This window comes from Mus pahari, chromosome 18, assembly GCF_900095145.1.
Source record: "Mus pahari chromosome 18, PAHARI_EIJ_v1.1, whole genome shotgun sequence".
NCBI lineage: Eukaryota > Metazoa > Chordata > Mammalia > Rodentia > Muridae > Mus > Mus pahari.
In genome coordinates this window covers 129328-143900 of record NC_034607.1, presented here as the reverse complement: position 1 = coordinate 143900, position 14573 = coordinate 129328, and the positions used below count along the sequence as shown (strand labels likewise).

At 43.6% G+C, this 14573-nt stretch overlaps 1 protein-coding gene and 1 pseudogene across 6 annotated transcripts in view; one reads left to right on the top strand and one right to left on the bottom strand.

Annotated features, from left to right (window-relative positions):
- The window catches only part of Brd4 (bromodomain containing 4), a 79483-nt gene that overhangs the window by 22697 nt on the left and 42213 nt on the right, over window positions 1–14573 (top strand). The window contains exon 1 of one of the 6 annotated variants that reach the window (XM_021218115.2): window positions 5469–6155. The exons of the other annotated variants lie outside the window; for them this stretch is intronic. The gene's annotated coding sequence lies outside the window, so the exon portion shown is untranslated. Of the gene's footprint in view, window positions 1–5468; window positions 6156–14573 lie in introns of those variants that run through there. 6 annotated transcript variants of the gene reach the window in all.
- Window positions 10925–11282, bottom strand: LOC110335973 (annotated as a pseudogene).

Sequence of the window (14573 nt, the reverse complement as noted above, 5' to 3'; positions counted from 1 at the left end):
GCTCTTACCCACTGAGCCATCTCACCAGCCCTCAAATCTCATTATGGGTGATTTTATGGGTGGCTGTGAGCCACCATGTGGTTGCTGGGATTTAACTGAGGACCTTTGGAAGAGCAGTTAGTGCTCCTACCTACTGAGCCATATTGCCAATGTTTCACTTTTGTTTTAGAGAAAATTCTAGCCTGAGCTGAGTAAATAAGTCTAGTTTGTTTGAGGTTTGTTTTTATTGATGTTCTTTTAGTCTCTGTGGTTGAACATATGATACATTGTTTTAAGTTTTAAGCTTGAAAATTATTTTTTGTTTCTGAATGTGTGCATCTTTTTAAAAATATGTATATAGTTCTTACCTCTTATTCTTGCCTCCTTACTCCTCTCCCTGTTTTCCATTTCTGCTTCTTTCCCAGTGGCCATGGCCAGCCTCTATTTCCCTCCTCTCTCCCTCTCTGTCTTTCTACAATAAATGTCTAGAAACCTAGATAGATAGATAGATAGATAGATAGATAGATAGATAGATAGATAGATAGATGGATAGTATGTATGTATGTATGTATGTATGTATGTTAAGGACAGGTATTCTTGTTCCAACACATGTATAGATGTAAATGCCTGGTGCTCTCAGATCAGAAATGGGCACTGGATCCTTGGAAATTGTAGCCTGTTGTGAGCCACCATCTCAGTATTGGTAACTGAGCCCAAGTCCTCTATAAGAGCAGGAAGTACTCTTAACCACTGAACCTTCTCTCCAGTCCTCCTCACATGCATCTTTTAGTCTACAGGTGATAACTTCTCTTTCCCAAGTTTGGGTGTATTTGTTTTGTGTTTGAGACAGGGTCTTAGGTATTCTAGTCTGGCCTCAATTTTACTATGTAGACCTCAATTTTACTATGTAGATGTTCTGGAACTTGTTTCATCTGCCTAGGTGCTAAAATTTTATTACACCCAAGGTGTATATGTGTAGGAAATTGGGTTTAAGTTTGTGTTAGACAAGTTCTCTATCTACTGAGCTCCATTGCTAGTCCCACAAACTCTTTTCTTTTTTGGTTTTTCGAGACAGGGTTTCTCTGTATAACCCTGGCTGTCCTGGAACTCACTTTGTAGACCAGGCTGGCCTCGAACTCCGCCTGCCTCTGCCTCCCAAGTGCTGGGATTAAAGGCATGCGCCACCACGCCCGGCCCAACTATTTATTTTCATTTTCTGTGTATGAAGGTTTTGCCTTCATGTCAGTGTATGCACTGTGCATGCTTGGTGCCAGTGGAGGCCAGAAGCAGGCTTTGGATCCCTTAGAACTGGAGCTGTGTGACATGAATGCTAGGAATTGAACTCGGGTCTTCTGGAAGAACAACCAGTACTCTTAACTACTGAGCCCTTTCTCCACCTACAGCTTTTTTCTTCTTTTGAGACCGGTTTTCTCTGTTATGTAACCCTGGCTGTCCTGGGACTCACAGTATAGATTATGCTGTCCTGGGACTCACAGTATAGATTATGCTGTCCTGGAACTCAAATGTGCCCGACTCTGTCTCTTGAGTGCTAGGATCAAAGGCGTACGCCGCCATTTCCAAAGTTCCCGTTCTTTTAAATTTTATTTTTATGTATATGGGTGTTTTGCCTGCACAACACTCTGCACAATGATTATGCAGAATCTTAGGGGGTCAGAAGAGGGTTCAGATACCCTGACACTAGAGTTATAAACAGTTGTGAGCACCATGTTTATGCTGAGACTCAATCGAGTACTGGTTCTCTGGAAAGCAGCCAGTTCTCCTAACCAGAGACCAACAAATGGGTTTTAAAAAGAATCTTTCAAGCCATTCATTGAACCTAGAGATACCACTTTGCAAGGTTTTTTTTCCCCAGAGTAGCAATATTTTTAATCTATTTCTTAAATTACGCATCTATGTGTGGATATGAGTATGTGCGTTTGAATGCAGTGCCCTTGGATACCAGCAGAGAGGATTAGATCTTCTGTCTGTGAAGTTAGGCAGTTGTAAGCTACCTGATGGTGGTGGTGGGGACCAAACTTGGTCCTCTGAAAGAACAGCATGCACCGCCCCACCCTGACAATGTTTTCTCTGTGTAGGCCTGGCTATCCTCAAACTCAGATTCTCCTGCCTCTGCCTCCCAAGTGTTGGGATTAAAGACATGCGCCACCCTATTGAGCACTTTTTTTTTTTTTTTAAGATTTATATATTTATTATATGTAAGTACACTGTAGCTGTCTTCAGACACTCCAGAAGAGGGCATCAGATCTTGTTACAGATGGTTATGAGCCACCATGTGGTTGTTGGGATTTGAACTCTGGACCTTCGGAAGAGCAGTCGGGTGCTCTTACCCACTGAGCCACCTCACCAGCCCTCAACATGAGGGCTTATTTGATAGTTCTGCCCGAGGTTGGAGAATTATAAAATAAATTGTAATTGTGCCAATGAGCTCCAGGTGGGAGTAGCTGACATTGGATACCCAAGGTCTTGCCCATATGCTCTTTCATTCTGAGTTCTTGTCAAGAAACTGCAATTGATTATTGTTCTGACTAGGGACCCTTATTGCCAAAAAGGAATTGGGTGACTTTTGTCGATACGGCAGAACTTGGGAGCTGAGATGGCTCAGGTGTTGAGCATTTGTTTCTCATGATCCATGTTTGTGGGCATGGGGGTGTGTGGGAAGGAGTTACGGGAGAGAGGGCAGAGGGAGGGAAGTTCCGACATAGGTGAGAGTCCTTACTTAGTCTGGCCCGTGGCTGGAGCACAGGAAGGCCTTCTGATGGGAGTCTGATGGGAGATTACTGTGGTCCAAGCACAGCAGGCCTTGATGAACAGAGACAGTCTGTGGTTTTAGAGCTTTATTGTAGAAAGTCTGGGGGAAAGAGAGAAGGTAGAAAGAGAGAGAGACCTGCTATGGCCAAGAGGAGAGAAGGGGAAAGAGAAAGAGAGAGTAAGGTTAGAAAGAGAAAGAGGAAGAGAGAGGACGAGGAGAGAGTGTAAGAGCAAGGAGAGGCCAAGCAGCCCCTCTTATAGTGGGCTTGTTATCTTGTTGCTAGGTAACTGGGAGGAGTCTAGCCTGAAGGTCAGAAACTTGGGACTTTGTCTACATGACTGCTAGCCACAGGCTTCTCCTGTGGGGGCTGAGGGGGCAGTAACTTCTACAGGAGCCTGGGGTCTAGGAGACATGAACACCTTCTGTCCCATTTCATTGGAGTTCACAACCTCAGCTCGACTGGAGACCAGGCAGTCTGTGCATTGCCCATTGCCCCACACATGTTCTATTTCCAGAATGCACGTGGCAGCTTAACTTTTTATTACTCCAGTTTCAGAAGGGGAATGCTCCAGGCATAAAGTAGCAAGTCAAACACTCGCCCACATTAAGTAAAAGTAAAATTAATTAAAATGGAAAGAGTTGTTGACTTTCTGTAGAAGTGGCAGAAGTTGGGCTAAAGAGATGGCTCAGTAACTAAGAATGCTTGCTGCTTTTGCACAGTACCCAGGTCAGGTTCCCAGCACCTACAAGGAAGTTCATAACCATCTGTAACTAATGGCCAGGGGATCTGACCCCTCTTTTGAAAACTTCATTTGTACCAGGCACACCATGGTACACACACATGCAGGCAGAGCACTCATAAAAGATTAGATGTTGGCTGCCACCTCTGGGCTGTTTCCTTTTTTGAGCCTCAGGTGGCTGTTAGGTTATTTTCAATGGATAAATGATGTCATTTTTCCCATGAAGCTGATTTCCTAGTAGTGGGATGTATGTTACGACATTGGTTTAGTTCTATCGTTAGAGAAACTGCTTTAAGTTTGTAGTTATAGATCTTTTCCTCACCTGTCTGGAAGACAGGATGAAATTCAGTCCTGTGCTTGCTCAGCTAGAGTTTTTCTCCATGAACCATCTCTCTATACTCTCTTCTTGACATTTGAGGGTGTAATAAAGGAGAAGAAACTAGACAATACCATGCTGTTTTCTTGTCAGATTGGTAAAAAAAAAAGTAAGTTGAGGGCTCTTGGAAGTTTCACAATTACAGAATTACATATATACCTGAGAGAAGGACAGAAGAAAACCTCCTGCTGTCAGTTCTACATAGCTGTGCTGGGTAGTTTAACAAATGTTTTTTGTTTAATTCTTATATAAGATTAATGGGTCTGAGAAGCTGGCTGAATAAAAGAGTACTTGTTCTTGCAAAGGATCTGGGTTCAGTTCTGAGCACTCACAACCATCAGTAGCTCTAATTCCAGGGGATCTGGTGTCCTCTGGACCTCCATAGGCTTCGGACACATATGTACATGCCCTCAAGCAAAACACATAAAATTTTTTAAATATTAGAAAAAAAAATCTAAGGTTGGTGATAGAAAATCCTCTTTTGGGGCTAAAATAAATGTTCAGGACCACAAAAAGTCATGGTCTACAGGAAGGTCTTGGTGGTTTAGAAGAATTTTGCGAGGAGCAGCCTCTGGCAAGGGTACACAGGTGCGACTATGATTATTCTCCAGTCAACCAGAGAAACAGGTGGTCTTAGAATGGTGCAGTCTTTTTTGTCATTAGCTTTTCAGGGTTAGAGAAAATGTTACGCCCCACTAAACTCATAGTCAGGTGGAAGGTGCTCCAGAGACTGAGTGGGAGGTGAGGGAGACAGTACATTAGGTGCGTTTACACACACCTGCATTGTTTCTCTCAGGGCGCCACTTGAATCAGCTATGCAGACTGTTTTTTGCTGTCTTAAAAACATGTTGGCTTGTCTCTGGACATCCTATTCCAACATGTATGGATTAATTCTGTAATTAATTTAGCTTCAAACACACTGGGGCTTTCTAGCCCGCCAGGCCCTCACTTACTATGGTACTGCTTGTAATTTCAAATTTCAGTTTGGAAAGCAGTTACATTTCACATTTTGTATCTGCGTCCTTGCTTTTTAGTGTAGAACCTTCTGTTGATTCTTTGGTATTTTCTAGGGGAGGTAATCGTTAGTTAGGACTTCAACACAAGTTAGAGGACACCCTTGCTTGTTCCAGATCATAAAGGACAAAGCTTCTAGTTCTCAGTATTAAGGAAGTTTTGTGAATGCCATCCATACATCAGCCTATCCACTTCAGAACATTTCGGAAGATCACTTGAGGAGGGCAGATGCAGGGTTATGGAAAACGGAGTAAGCTAGTATATTTAAAGAAATCTTAGGTTTAACATCTCACTCAGCAAAAGAGATAGGGAAACTTAGTGTCCCTGGGTCCTACAATATACTGCAGACACTAGACTTAGGCTGGCATCTCTGGACTGCAGTAGAATGTTGTACAACTTTTTTAGCAAGTTGGTTCTCTGAGATCGACAAGTATGATTAACACACACACACCCAGACTGGGTTTCCTCTGTGTAACCCTGACTGTCTTGGAACTGGCGTTGTAGGCCAGGCTGGTCTCAAACTCAGATATTCGCCTGTGTCTGCTTCCCAAGTGCTGGGATTAAAGGCGTGCACCACCATGCCTGCCATCACAGTATAGTTTAACTGTATGACTTGTTCCTTGACTGTTGTCCAAGCCTCTCTTGGAATTTCTAATTATTACTAGAGTAAGAAACAACAGAAGTAAAAGTATGATGTTGAATGTTTTTGGGGTTAGACCTGCTCGTTTGTTTTCCGGATGGTCTTTCTGGCCTGGAACCTGCTTGTACACCTTTCTCTGTCCTTGACTGCCATGCCATTTCACCGGTGCCCAGGATTCCACAGTCCCATAGTGCCTCAGCTTTCCAAGGAGCTTGGATGTCCACCAGGATCTAGAACCCTGGGCTCTGAGGGAATCAGTGGTTTTGTTTTTGTTTTTTGTTTTTTAATTAGTCCTGGCATCCAGTCATCATTTACAGTGTTTTTTCCCTGGGAACCTGGCAGAGAAGCCTCAAAAATTGGCTCAATCTGCCCTTGGAAACACAAGCCTGCCCTAGGTTATTAGTTGTCTCTCATATACTGAGAAGGCTCTGGAAATAGTAGAAAGAGGTGGGGGTGATTATCACTAGATTTCCAGGCCATTTCTGTCATTCGGCCCCTCTAGCCAACAAAACTGCTAGTGAAGAAGTCCTCCTCTCTTCTCATTGCCATGTTTGCTTTCTGTCTGGACACAACAGTGGGTCTAAGAAAATCAGCTCACCAGGGTGTGACCACTGAATCACATTGGAGTTCTCTGTAGTGAGTAAGAATTCTGAAATTTTAAAAACAGAAAAATTATGAGTGTGTTTTTTGTTTTAATCCCAGGTATGGGATATAGGACTGCTTCAGATTGTCCACAGAAGCTGACTTTGATTTGTCACATGCTCTAGTAGGGATGTGATTTTGCCAGCTGCAGATCGTTTCTGAGAGTGTGTGATGTTTGGAATCAGAGGGTATATAATATATAAATACAGGGGCCCCTAAGAAACATGGTGACTTGTTGGTTTGTCTCTATTGGTCAAGATTTGTCTAAGTAGTTGCATGTAAAGAACAAGAAGACAATTAGATAGCTGGCAGCAGCATTGCCCCCTTTCCTACTCCTGATTTTATTCAGGGGTCTCCATCCTTTTTTTCTAGTGTTGGGGGTGGGGTTGAAGAAAAGGGTTGGACGAAAGTAGCAAGATAGCCTCAGCTCACCGGTTTAGAGCCATTCTCCAACGAACTGTTCGTCCAGCTCTTATTACAGCTTCAGAAATGTGGGGAGAGAGCGTTATACTCAGTCATGTCCACTTATGTTTAGGTTATGAGGACACTGATGCCGAACAGATTACATTGTAAATACTCAACAGATTACGTCTGGCATGGCTGCATGGCTCTGCCTCTATTAAAGTACTGGGATTAAAGGCATGTCTTCAGGCCTGGCTAGCGCAAATTTTTAAAAAAAAAAAAAAAAAAGATTTATTTATTTGTTATATGTAAGTACACTGTAGCTGTCTTCAGACACTCCAGAAGAGGGAGTCAGATCTCGTTAAGGATGCTTGTGAGCCACCATGCGGTTGCTGGGATTTGAACTCTGCACCTTTGGAAGAGCAGTCGGTTGAGCAGTCGGTTGTTCTTACCTGCTGAGCCATCTCACCAGCCCCCACAAATTTTTATTATTGACTACTGTATATCCTTTTTGTGATTGAAAATGTGACTACTTAACTTTCACCTACTGCCTCAGGAAGCTTTTCTCCTCCCCTCCTCCCCTCTTCCCTTCCCCCCTCCCCCCTTCCCTCCCCCCTCTCCTCCTCTCCCCTCCCCTCCCCAAGATGTATTTATTTATTTTATGCATACGAGTACACTGTAGCTACCTTCCAACACACCAGAAGAGGGGATCAGATCCCATTACAGATGGTTGTGAGCCACCACGTGGTTGCTGGGACTTGAACTCAGGACCTTTGGAAAAGCAGTCAGTGCTCTTAACTGCTGAGCCATCACTCCAGTCCCAGGAAGGTTTTCTTGACCCAAGCCTCTTACTCCTGAGGTACCTGTGTCACCTTGTGAGGTTGCCCTCTGTCCAGACCCAGGTACAAGTGGTACTTCAGTCTCCTAGCGTATGTTCTCTCAGCTTTGTTAGATTGCTTACGTGGGACAGTTCAGGGTCAGGAAAAATGATTCCTTACTTTTGGGTGGGGGCATGAAAACAAGTTAGTTCATGTTTTGAAAAAGGTTCTCATGCAGCCAAGGCTGCCCATAAACTCCATAGTCCTCTTGCTTTAGCAGGTGTGCAACAGTAGCTAAAAACCAAGTTTTCTACTGGAATTATTTGGAGATAACCTCTGATTGCCTTTTGGCTTAAGCATCAGTTACTTGAATGTAGAATGTAAATAGCAAGTAGTAGAGTGTGGTAAGAGAGAGCTAGATAACAAAGACAAGCTGAGGTAGAACACTGGAACGAACCTCCCTCCCTCCCTCCCTCCCTCTTTCCCTCCCTCTAAGTGCATTGGCATTTTGCCTGCATCTATGTGTGAGGGTATCAAATCTCCTGGAATTGGAGTTACAGGCATATGTGGGCTGCCATGTAGGTGCTGGGAACTGAACTTGGGTCCTCAGGAAGAAAAGCTGTTGAGCCATCCATCACTCCTGCTCCATACAGGAAACATTTCATTTCATTTATTTGGGCAGTTTTCTTTTTGATTGTTATGGACAGAGGGGCTTATTGGGGGTACATGCCTGTTGGAGGATTTGCTTTGATAAAGATGAGTAGTCTCACGGTCGTATTTACCTTCTTTGGAGGGCTTAGGAGTCTATTACTATGACCTTTCTGTTCTTTAAGCAGATGTCAGTAAGCATGTTTTCCAGCAATAAAAGAACACATTCATGCCATTCACAGACCAGTATGCTCAGAGATTTGACTTTTTCTGTCTGCTGGAGAAGATGCCTTTTCTTCCTTGCCCTTGGTACTGACACTTATGATAGAGTAATGGTTTACGTAGCACAAGCTGCTCGGCTATTGTGGCGTGAACAGGGGATGCTATAAAGCTCACACATTTTTGTACCTTCCTGGAAAATTCATGTAAGGGAATAAAAAGCCTATCATAAATAAATTTATTTGTTAAGACTCTGAAAACTTTCTAGGTTTTTTGGTTATCCCTTTTACTTTAGTGTATTTGGGAGATGGCGGCGTATTAAGAGCACTGACTGCAGGTCCTTGTTGGCTCCATTTTTCATCATGGTAGCCTCCATGTTGTTCACTGCTGTAGCCACGTTGTAAGGCCGGATTTCTCTGTATGTAGATAAACATCAGTGTCAGGCACATGTCAGGTGCTCCATTACAGAAAAGGCAGAAATGTGTAGAAAATGGCCTGGCAGGGGCTGGAGAGGTGGTTAAGAGCACTGACTGCTCTGCCAGAGGTCTTGAGTTCAATTCCCAGCAACCACATGGTGGCTCACAGCCACTGTAATGGGATCTGATGCCCTCTTCTGGTTTGAAGACAGTGACAGTGTACTCACATAAATAAAAGAAATCCTTTGGTTGGGGGGGTCCTTCAGTCTCAGCTATGTGTGGAAGCATTTTATGTACCACACTTTAATATTTTTAGAGTGGTTTCTGCTTCTCCCTTTACATGTACTGTTGGGCTTTTGGAGAACAAGCTTGTTTTCCCCCTATTTGTCTAATTGAATTGACAATAGCCTAAGACCATATAACCCCTCTCTGCCAGTTCTAACCTGTTGTGCTATGTTGCCTTGGTCTTGAGGTATGAGAATCCAATCCTTTTAGGCTCTTGAATTATTTTTGAGTCTTACTCAGTGTTTTCCCATTGGAAAGTCTTGGAAAGTGTGTGCACTAGCGATCTGAATAAGGCCTAATACGAAATAAACTCTGCACTGATTTATGCCTTTAGCACCTCCTTACCCTATGTGCTTTTGTTCTTTTAGGAGCCATTATGCTAAACTTGTTTCCCTTCCTCTCAACAAGGATCTTAAAGGATTTGTATAATGCCTACCCTAAATAAGATAACTAACTGGAGAAATTGTCATCCCAATGGGAACAGGGTCTTTTCTTTTTGCTGTCCAAACCCTAGGAACAGAATTGGTATCCCAGAACCTTTGTGAAAACCATGGAGGTGTGGCTGCCATCCGTTATCTATCCTAACATTAAGGAGGCAAAGTCAGGATCACCAGGATAAGTTGGGTAGTTAAGACTATGTGATTGATCATCAAGCTCTGCCTGCAATAGAGAGCCTATCTTTAAAAAGTAGATTTCAAAGAAGGTGCCCAGTATCAACTTCAGGCCTATAGGTCTGGTCCCTTCACCCCCACTCCCCCCACCCCCCCACCTCCCCACCCCCCAGCAGGATGATCATGAATTCAAGGCCTACCTGGGCAATGTTGTCTCAGAAGATAAACAGGAGGACAATGCCTTGTCAGGGATATAAATTTTATATCCCTGACACCTATACTTTTATACAGCAGCGTGGCTCACAATAACCATGCTAACTGTAAAAATAAGGCGTTGGGGTGGGGCTAGGGAGATGGCCAGATGGTTAAGAGCACTGGCTGCTCTAACTGAAGATTCCTGTTTGGTTCCCAGCACCTACATGGTCACTTACATCCATCTGTGATTCCAGTTTCATGGGACTAGATTCTTTTTTCTTACCTCTTCTGTCACCAGGCATGCATGCATGCAGTAACATACATACATACATACATACATACATACATACATACATACATACATGTAACCAAAGCACTCATACACATTAAAAAAAAAAGAAAGAAATCCAAGTGTTCAGAAACTGATGAATGTGTAAGTAAATTGTGCTTTATATGTAGTCATTTTTAAAACTAGGAAGGCACTTCTTGCGTTGTAATGTGGATCCTGTTAAATGAAATAAGCCATGGCCTTCCCCTCAAGTGAGGCCTCTAGAGACAGAATGTAGTTGGGACTGAAATCAGGGGAGTGCAGGGAGTTAGAGACATGTGGTGTAGCTAATACAGTAACATGAACGTACCTAAAGTTTTGAGGCTAAGGCAGGAGGATCGTGATTTAGAGACCAGATTAGGCTACTGTGTGTCAATAACGTCTCTGAAAGGGTAAGGAGAGCTGGCTTGTGGCTCATACCTTTAATCTCAATGCTGAGTATATATTGAGTTTGAGGCCAGCCAGGAGTACAAAGGGAGACCCTGATTCAAACCAAGCAGGAAATTTGGAGCCTTATCCTCATAATACCACAGCAGTCTTACAAAAGGAAAATCAGTTGTTTTAAGTCACTTATTGAGATCTCCTGTCTCATTTTCAAAAATGTCTTCTCTCATTTACACTTATTACATGGTTTTCTTTTAAGGAAGCATTCTGAATTACAGACATGTACTGATAGCATTACATGTGTGCAGTGCTGGGAAAGTTTCATACATGTAATTACAACTAAGGCCTACATGCCTAACTCCAAATCATATATTTTTGAATGAAAAATTTACCCCCAAGTTGAAATGTACAGTGTGGAGTGCAAAGATTAGGTATGCAATATTTAAAAGTTGCATATTTATTTTGCTTTCTGACTCTGTGCTTGTACCTTCAACACTTTCACAACGATTTTCTGCTCCTCGATAAAGAAGGATCCCAGAACCACCATAGGTCCTGCTGACGTGCTTCTTTGTCTTAGACAATCTCATAAGGACATTGGGTCTCACAGCACGAACCCCTCGCAGTCTGCCTGGGCACATGCCACATGTGGATTTAGGTGCTTTCCCAGCCTTCTTGGTGTAAAGGTAAACAACCCTGTTGTCAGGGGCTCCAGACAGCCTAGTTTTGTTAGAGGCTGTGTTGTAGGAAAGCCTACGACGGTATGTCAAACGCTGGACCACCCTGAGTGCCTCCAAGCACCATCCCTGGAAGAGCATTAAATGTCTTTTAAAATTTATTTTTTGGGTTTGTAAAAGAATGCAGGTGCTTATGTGAAAATCAGAGGATAACTTTTGGGAGATGGTTGTCCTCCTGTAGGTTATGGGGATCAGTCAAACACAGGTTGTCAGGCTTGTACAGTAAAAACCCTTTTACCCACCAAACTATCTCACTTTCCCCAACTCTGTCTCTTTTGTTGTTTCTGAAGACCTGGCTGACCTTAAAACTTGCCCTAGCCAATAATTCATGTTGTTGTTTAAAAAAAAGTGATCATATATTGAAAAATTTGGGCACAGGAGGTTTAGCAAGCAAATTGTTAACTTTAATCTCCCTTTTTATGCTAACATGCCACATGACTTATCACATTTCTGCAGGATATATATAGATACAATGTCACTGATGCAGTTTCCATTTTGGGGGCACTCCACCAGACCCTTTCCTTTCCTTTCTGTATGATGCTGAAGTCTATGGACCTTTGTCTTTTGTTGAGTTCTTGGTTGGTATTTCATTTGTCCCAATGAGATCTCAGGCTGTGAATACCCAATCTCTGCCTTGGCATAGCAGTGTGTCAACTCTATCAAGTGTTATGCCAGGTCTCTCACCTCATGGCAGAGAGGGTAGGTTACTTTGATTAGAATGCCCCCTGCCCTCAGGCCTCTCAGAGCTGGACATCTGGGAAAGCCGCAGTGTGTGGATCCCTTTTCTCTGCACCTACTTCACACCAAGGTGGATGTGATTGAAATAGCTTGGCCCTTGTGAAGTGGCACTGTCAGGAGGTGTGGCCGTGTAAGAGGAAGTACGTCAATATGGGGGTGGTCTTTGAAGCCTCACCTGTTGGGGAAGAGTCAGTTTCTCCTGGCTGCAGTGGGGTCAACATGCAGAACTCTCAGCTCTTCTCTAGCACCACGTCTGCCTGGATGCTACCTTGCTTCCTGCCATGATGTTAATGGACTGAACCTCTAAAAATGCAAGCCAACATCAATTACATATTGTTCCTTATACAAGTTACCTTGGTCATGGTGTCTCTTCACAGCAGTGGAAACCCTAAAACAGTGGACTTCATTTGAACAAGTGGGTTACTACTACTTTTTTTTTTTTTTTGGTTTTTTTGAGACAGGGTTTCTCTGTGTAGCTCTGGCTGTCCTAGAACTCACTCTGTAGACCAGGAGGTTGCTACTTCTGTTGTTCCTACTCAAACCTGGCTATTTAAGATCTTCTAACATTTTTTAATTCTATACTGGAAACTATATTTTATCAGCCAGGAGATGGGAAACAAAATCAAATAGAGAATAAAAATGAAACAAAGGTAGTTTTCTATTTCTTTTTCTCCTCTGGAGTATTCATCCCACCCACCCNCCCCCGACTTTACATCCTAATCACAGCCCCCTCCTCATCTCCCAGTGTTCCTTCTCATATTGATCCCTTCCCCCTCTCCATCACCTCTGAGAAAGCGGGAGGGGTCCTCTACTGCTGCCTTCCTTGGCTCCTCAAGACACTGCAAGACTAGATATATTCTCTCCCACTGAGGCCAGGCAAGACAGCCCAGTTAGGGGAACAGGCCCACAGGCAGTCAACCGATTCTCAGGATAAGCTGCATGAAGGTCAAATTGCACATCTGCTATACATATATGGGGAGTGTCTGGTCTAGCCTCTTTGGTTGGTGATTCAGTCTGAGAACCCCAAAGGTCCAGGTTAGTTGACTCTGTTGGTCTTCTTGTGGGTTCCCTGTCCCCTCCAGGTTCCTCAGTTCATCTCCCAATTCTTCCACAAGACTTCCGGAGTTGGTCTCTGCATTTGTTTCAGTCAGCCGCTGGGTGGAGGAGCTTCTCAGGAGAGTTATGCTAGGCTCCTGTCTGCAAGCACAACAGAGGATCATTAATAGTGTCAGGGATTGGTTCTTGCCCATGGGATGGGTCCCAAGTTGGGCCCCAGTCCTCTGTCTCTGCTCCATCTTTGTTCCCGTACTTCTTGTAGGCAGGACAAATTTTGGGTGGAAGGTTTTGTGGGTGGGTGGGAGTCCTGCCTGGCTATGGGAAGTGGCCACTTCAGGCTCCATACACCTCACTACTAGAAGTCTCAGCTGGCAACCTGGAGCCTCCTCCCTCGGCCAGTTTCCCTTTACTTTCCCAGCCCGCTATGAACATTCGTTAGTTCCATTATTTTTCTTCTGCCTGCAAGTTTTAAATACAGAAGCAGCAAGAAATTCCATGGAAGGTTCATCTGGGGTGTGATGTGTGTGATAGTCTCTACCCAGAATTTGGTTTGCTTTGGCCTGAAAGCTCCCTATCAACGAATGTTAGTTTCCTCTTAGTGTTTAGTTTTGTTTTCTTTTGGGTTTTTATAGTAGGAGTTAGTGTATTCCAAGTAGGTCTTAAACTATGTGATGACTTTGAACTTCTGATTCTCTTAATTCTACCCACCCCATGTCTTGGAGTTACAGGTAGAGGCATGTGCTACCATGTCCAGATGGCGTGACTCTGGCACCCGATCTATGTCTCTAGCCTAACTCTTAATTAGATCCAGAAGACAAACAGTCTGCAGAGGCATACGCTTAGGCTTCGTTACAGATTCTGCGTCTAAGATGCCAACCACCCTGGTGCTCCCGAGGTGCCTCTAGATGCTCTCGGGAGGGGCTGGTTCTCATTGCCCTCTCACAGGGACAAGAGGAAGGCAGATGATTAGGAAAGCCTCAAGAGGAGGGAGACATGTCTTATCTTAACTTGATTTTTCCCCTGTATTACTTCCATCTTCTCTCCTACTAGTGTTAGATTGTGGTCCTTGATTTTTGTGGGTGACTTTGGGGAAGGTAGGCAGTATTAGTATCAAGTAGCAACATTATTTCTCCCAAAGTCATAGCTCTTAGTCAAGTGATTTTTGTTTGTTACTGTTTTCTGCTTTTAACTGTTGTCATTTAAAATGGGGTAGGGTTTATTTCAACCCCTACTCATGCAGGAAGTTACCAAGAAGGTATCAGTTTAAGTCCAAGCACCCCCCTCCAACTGACTTGATTAGATTGTCTGCACAGTAAAAACAGGCATTGGCTGAGGACTCCCTGAAGATGCTTGACTGGGTGGCTTCTTTTAAGTGGTGTATGGAAGCCAAGACTGTATACTGAGGAACTTCATTAACTTCAAAGGCATCTGTGAAGGACTGGCCTTTTGTGTTTGTGTTGAATGTGAACATTTCATTCTAGACACTGTCAGCTGTCACTGATGGGGATCTTCTGGCTCTGGATTACTAGTCACTTCCTCCTTTGAAAACTGAGACCTATAGTCTTTGTAAGTCTGACA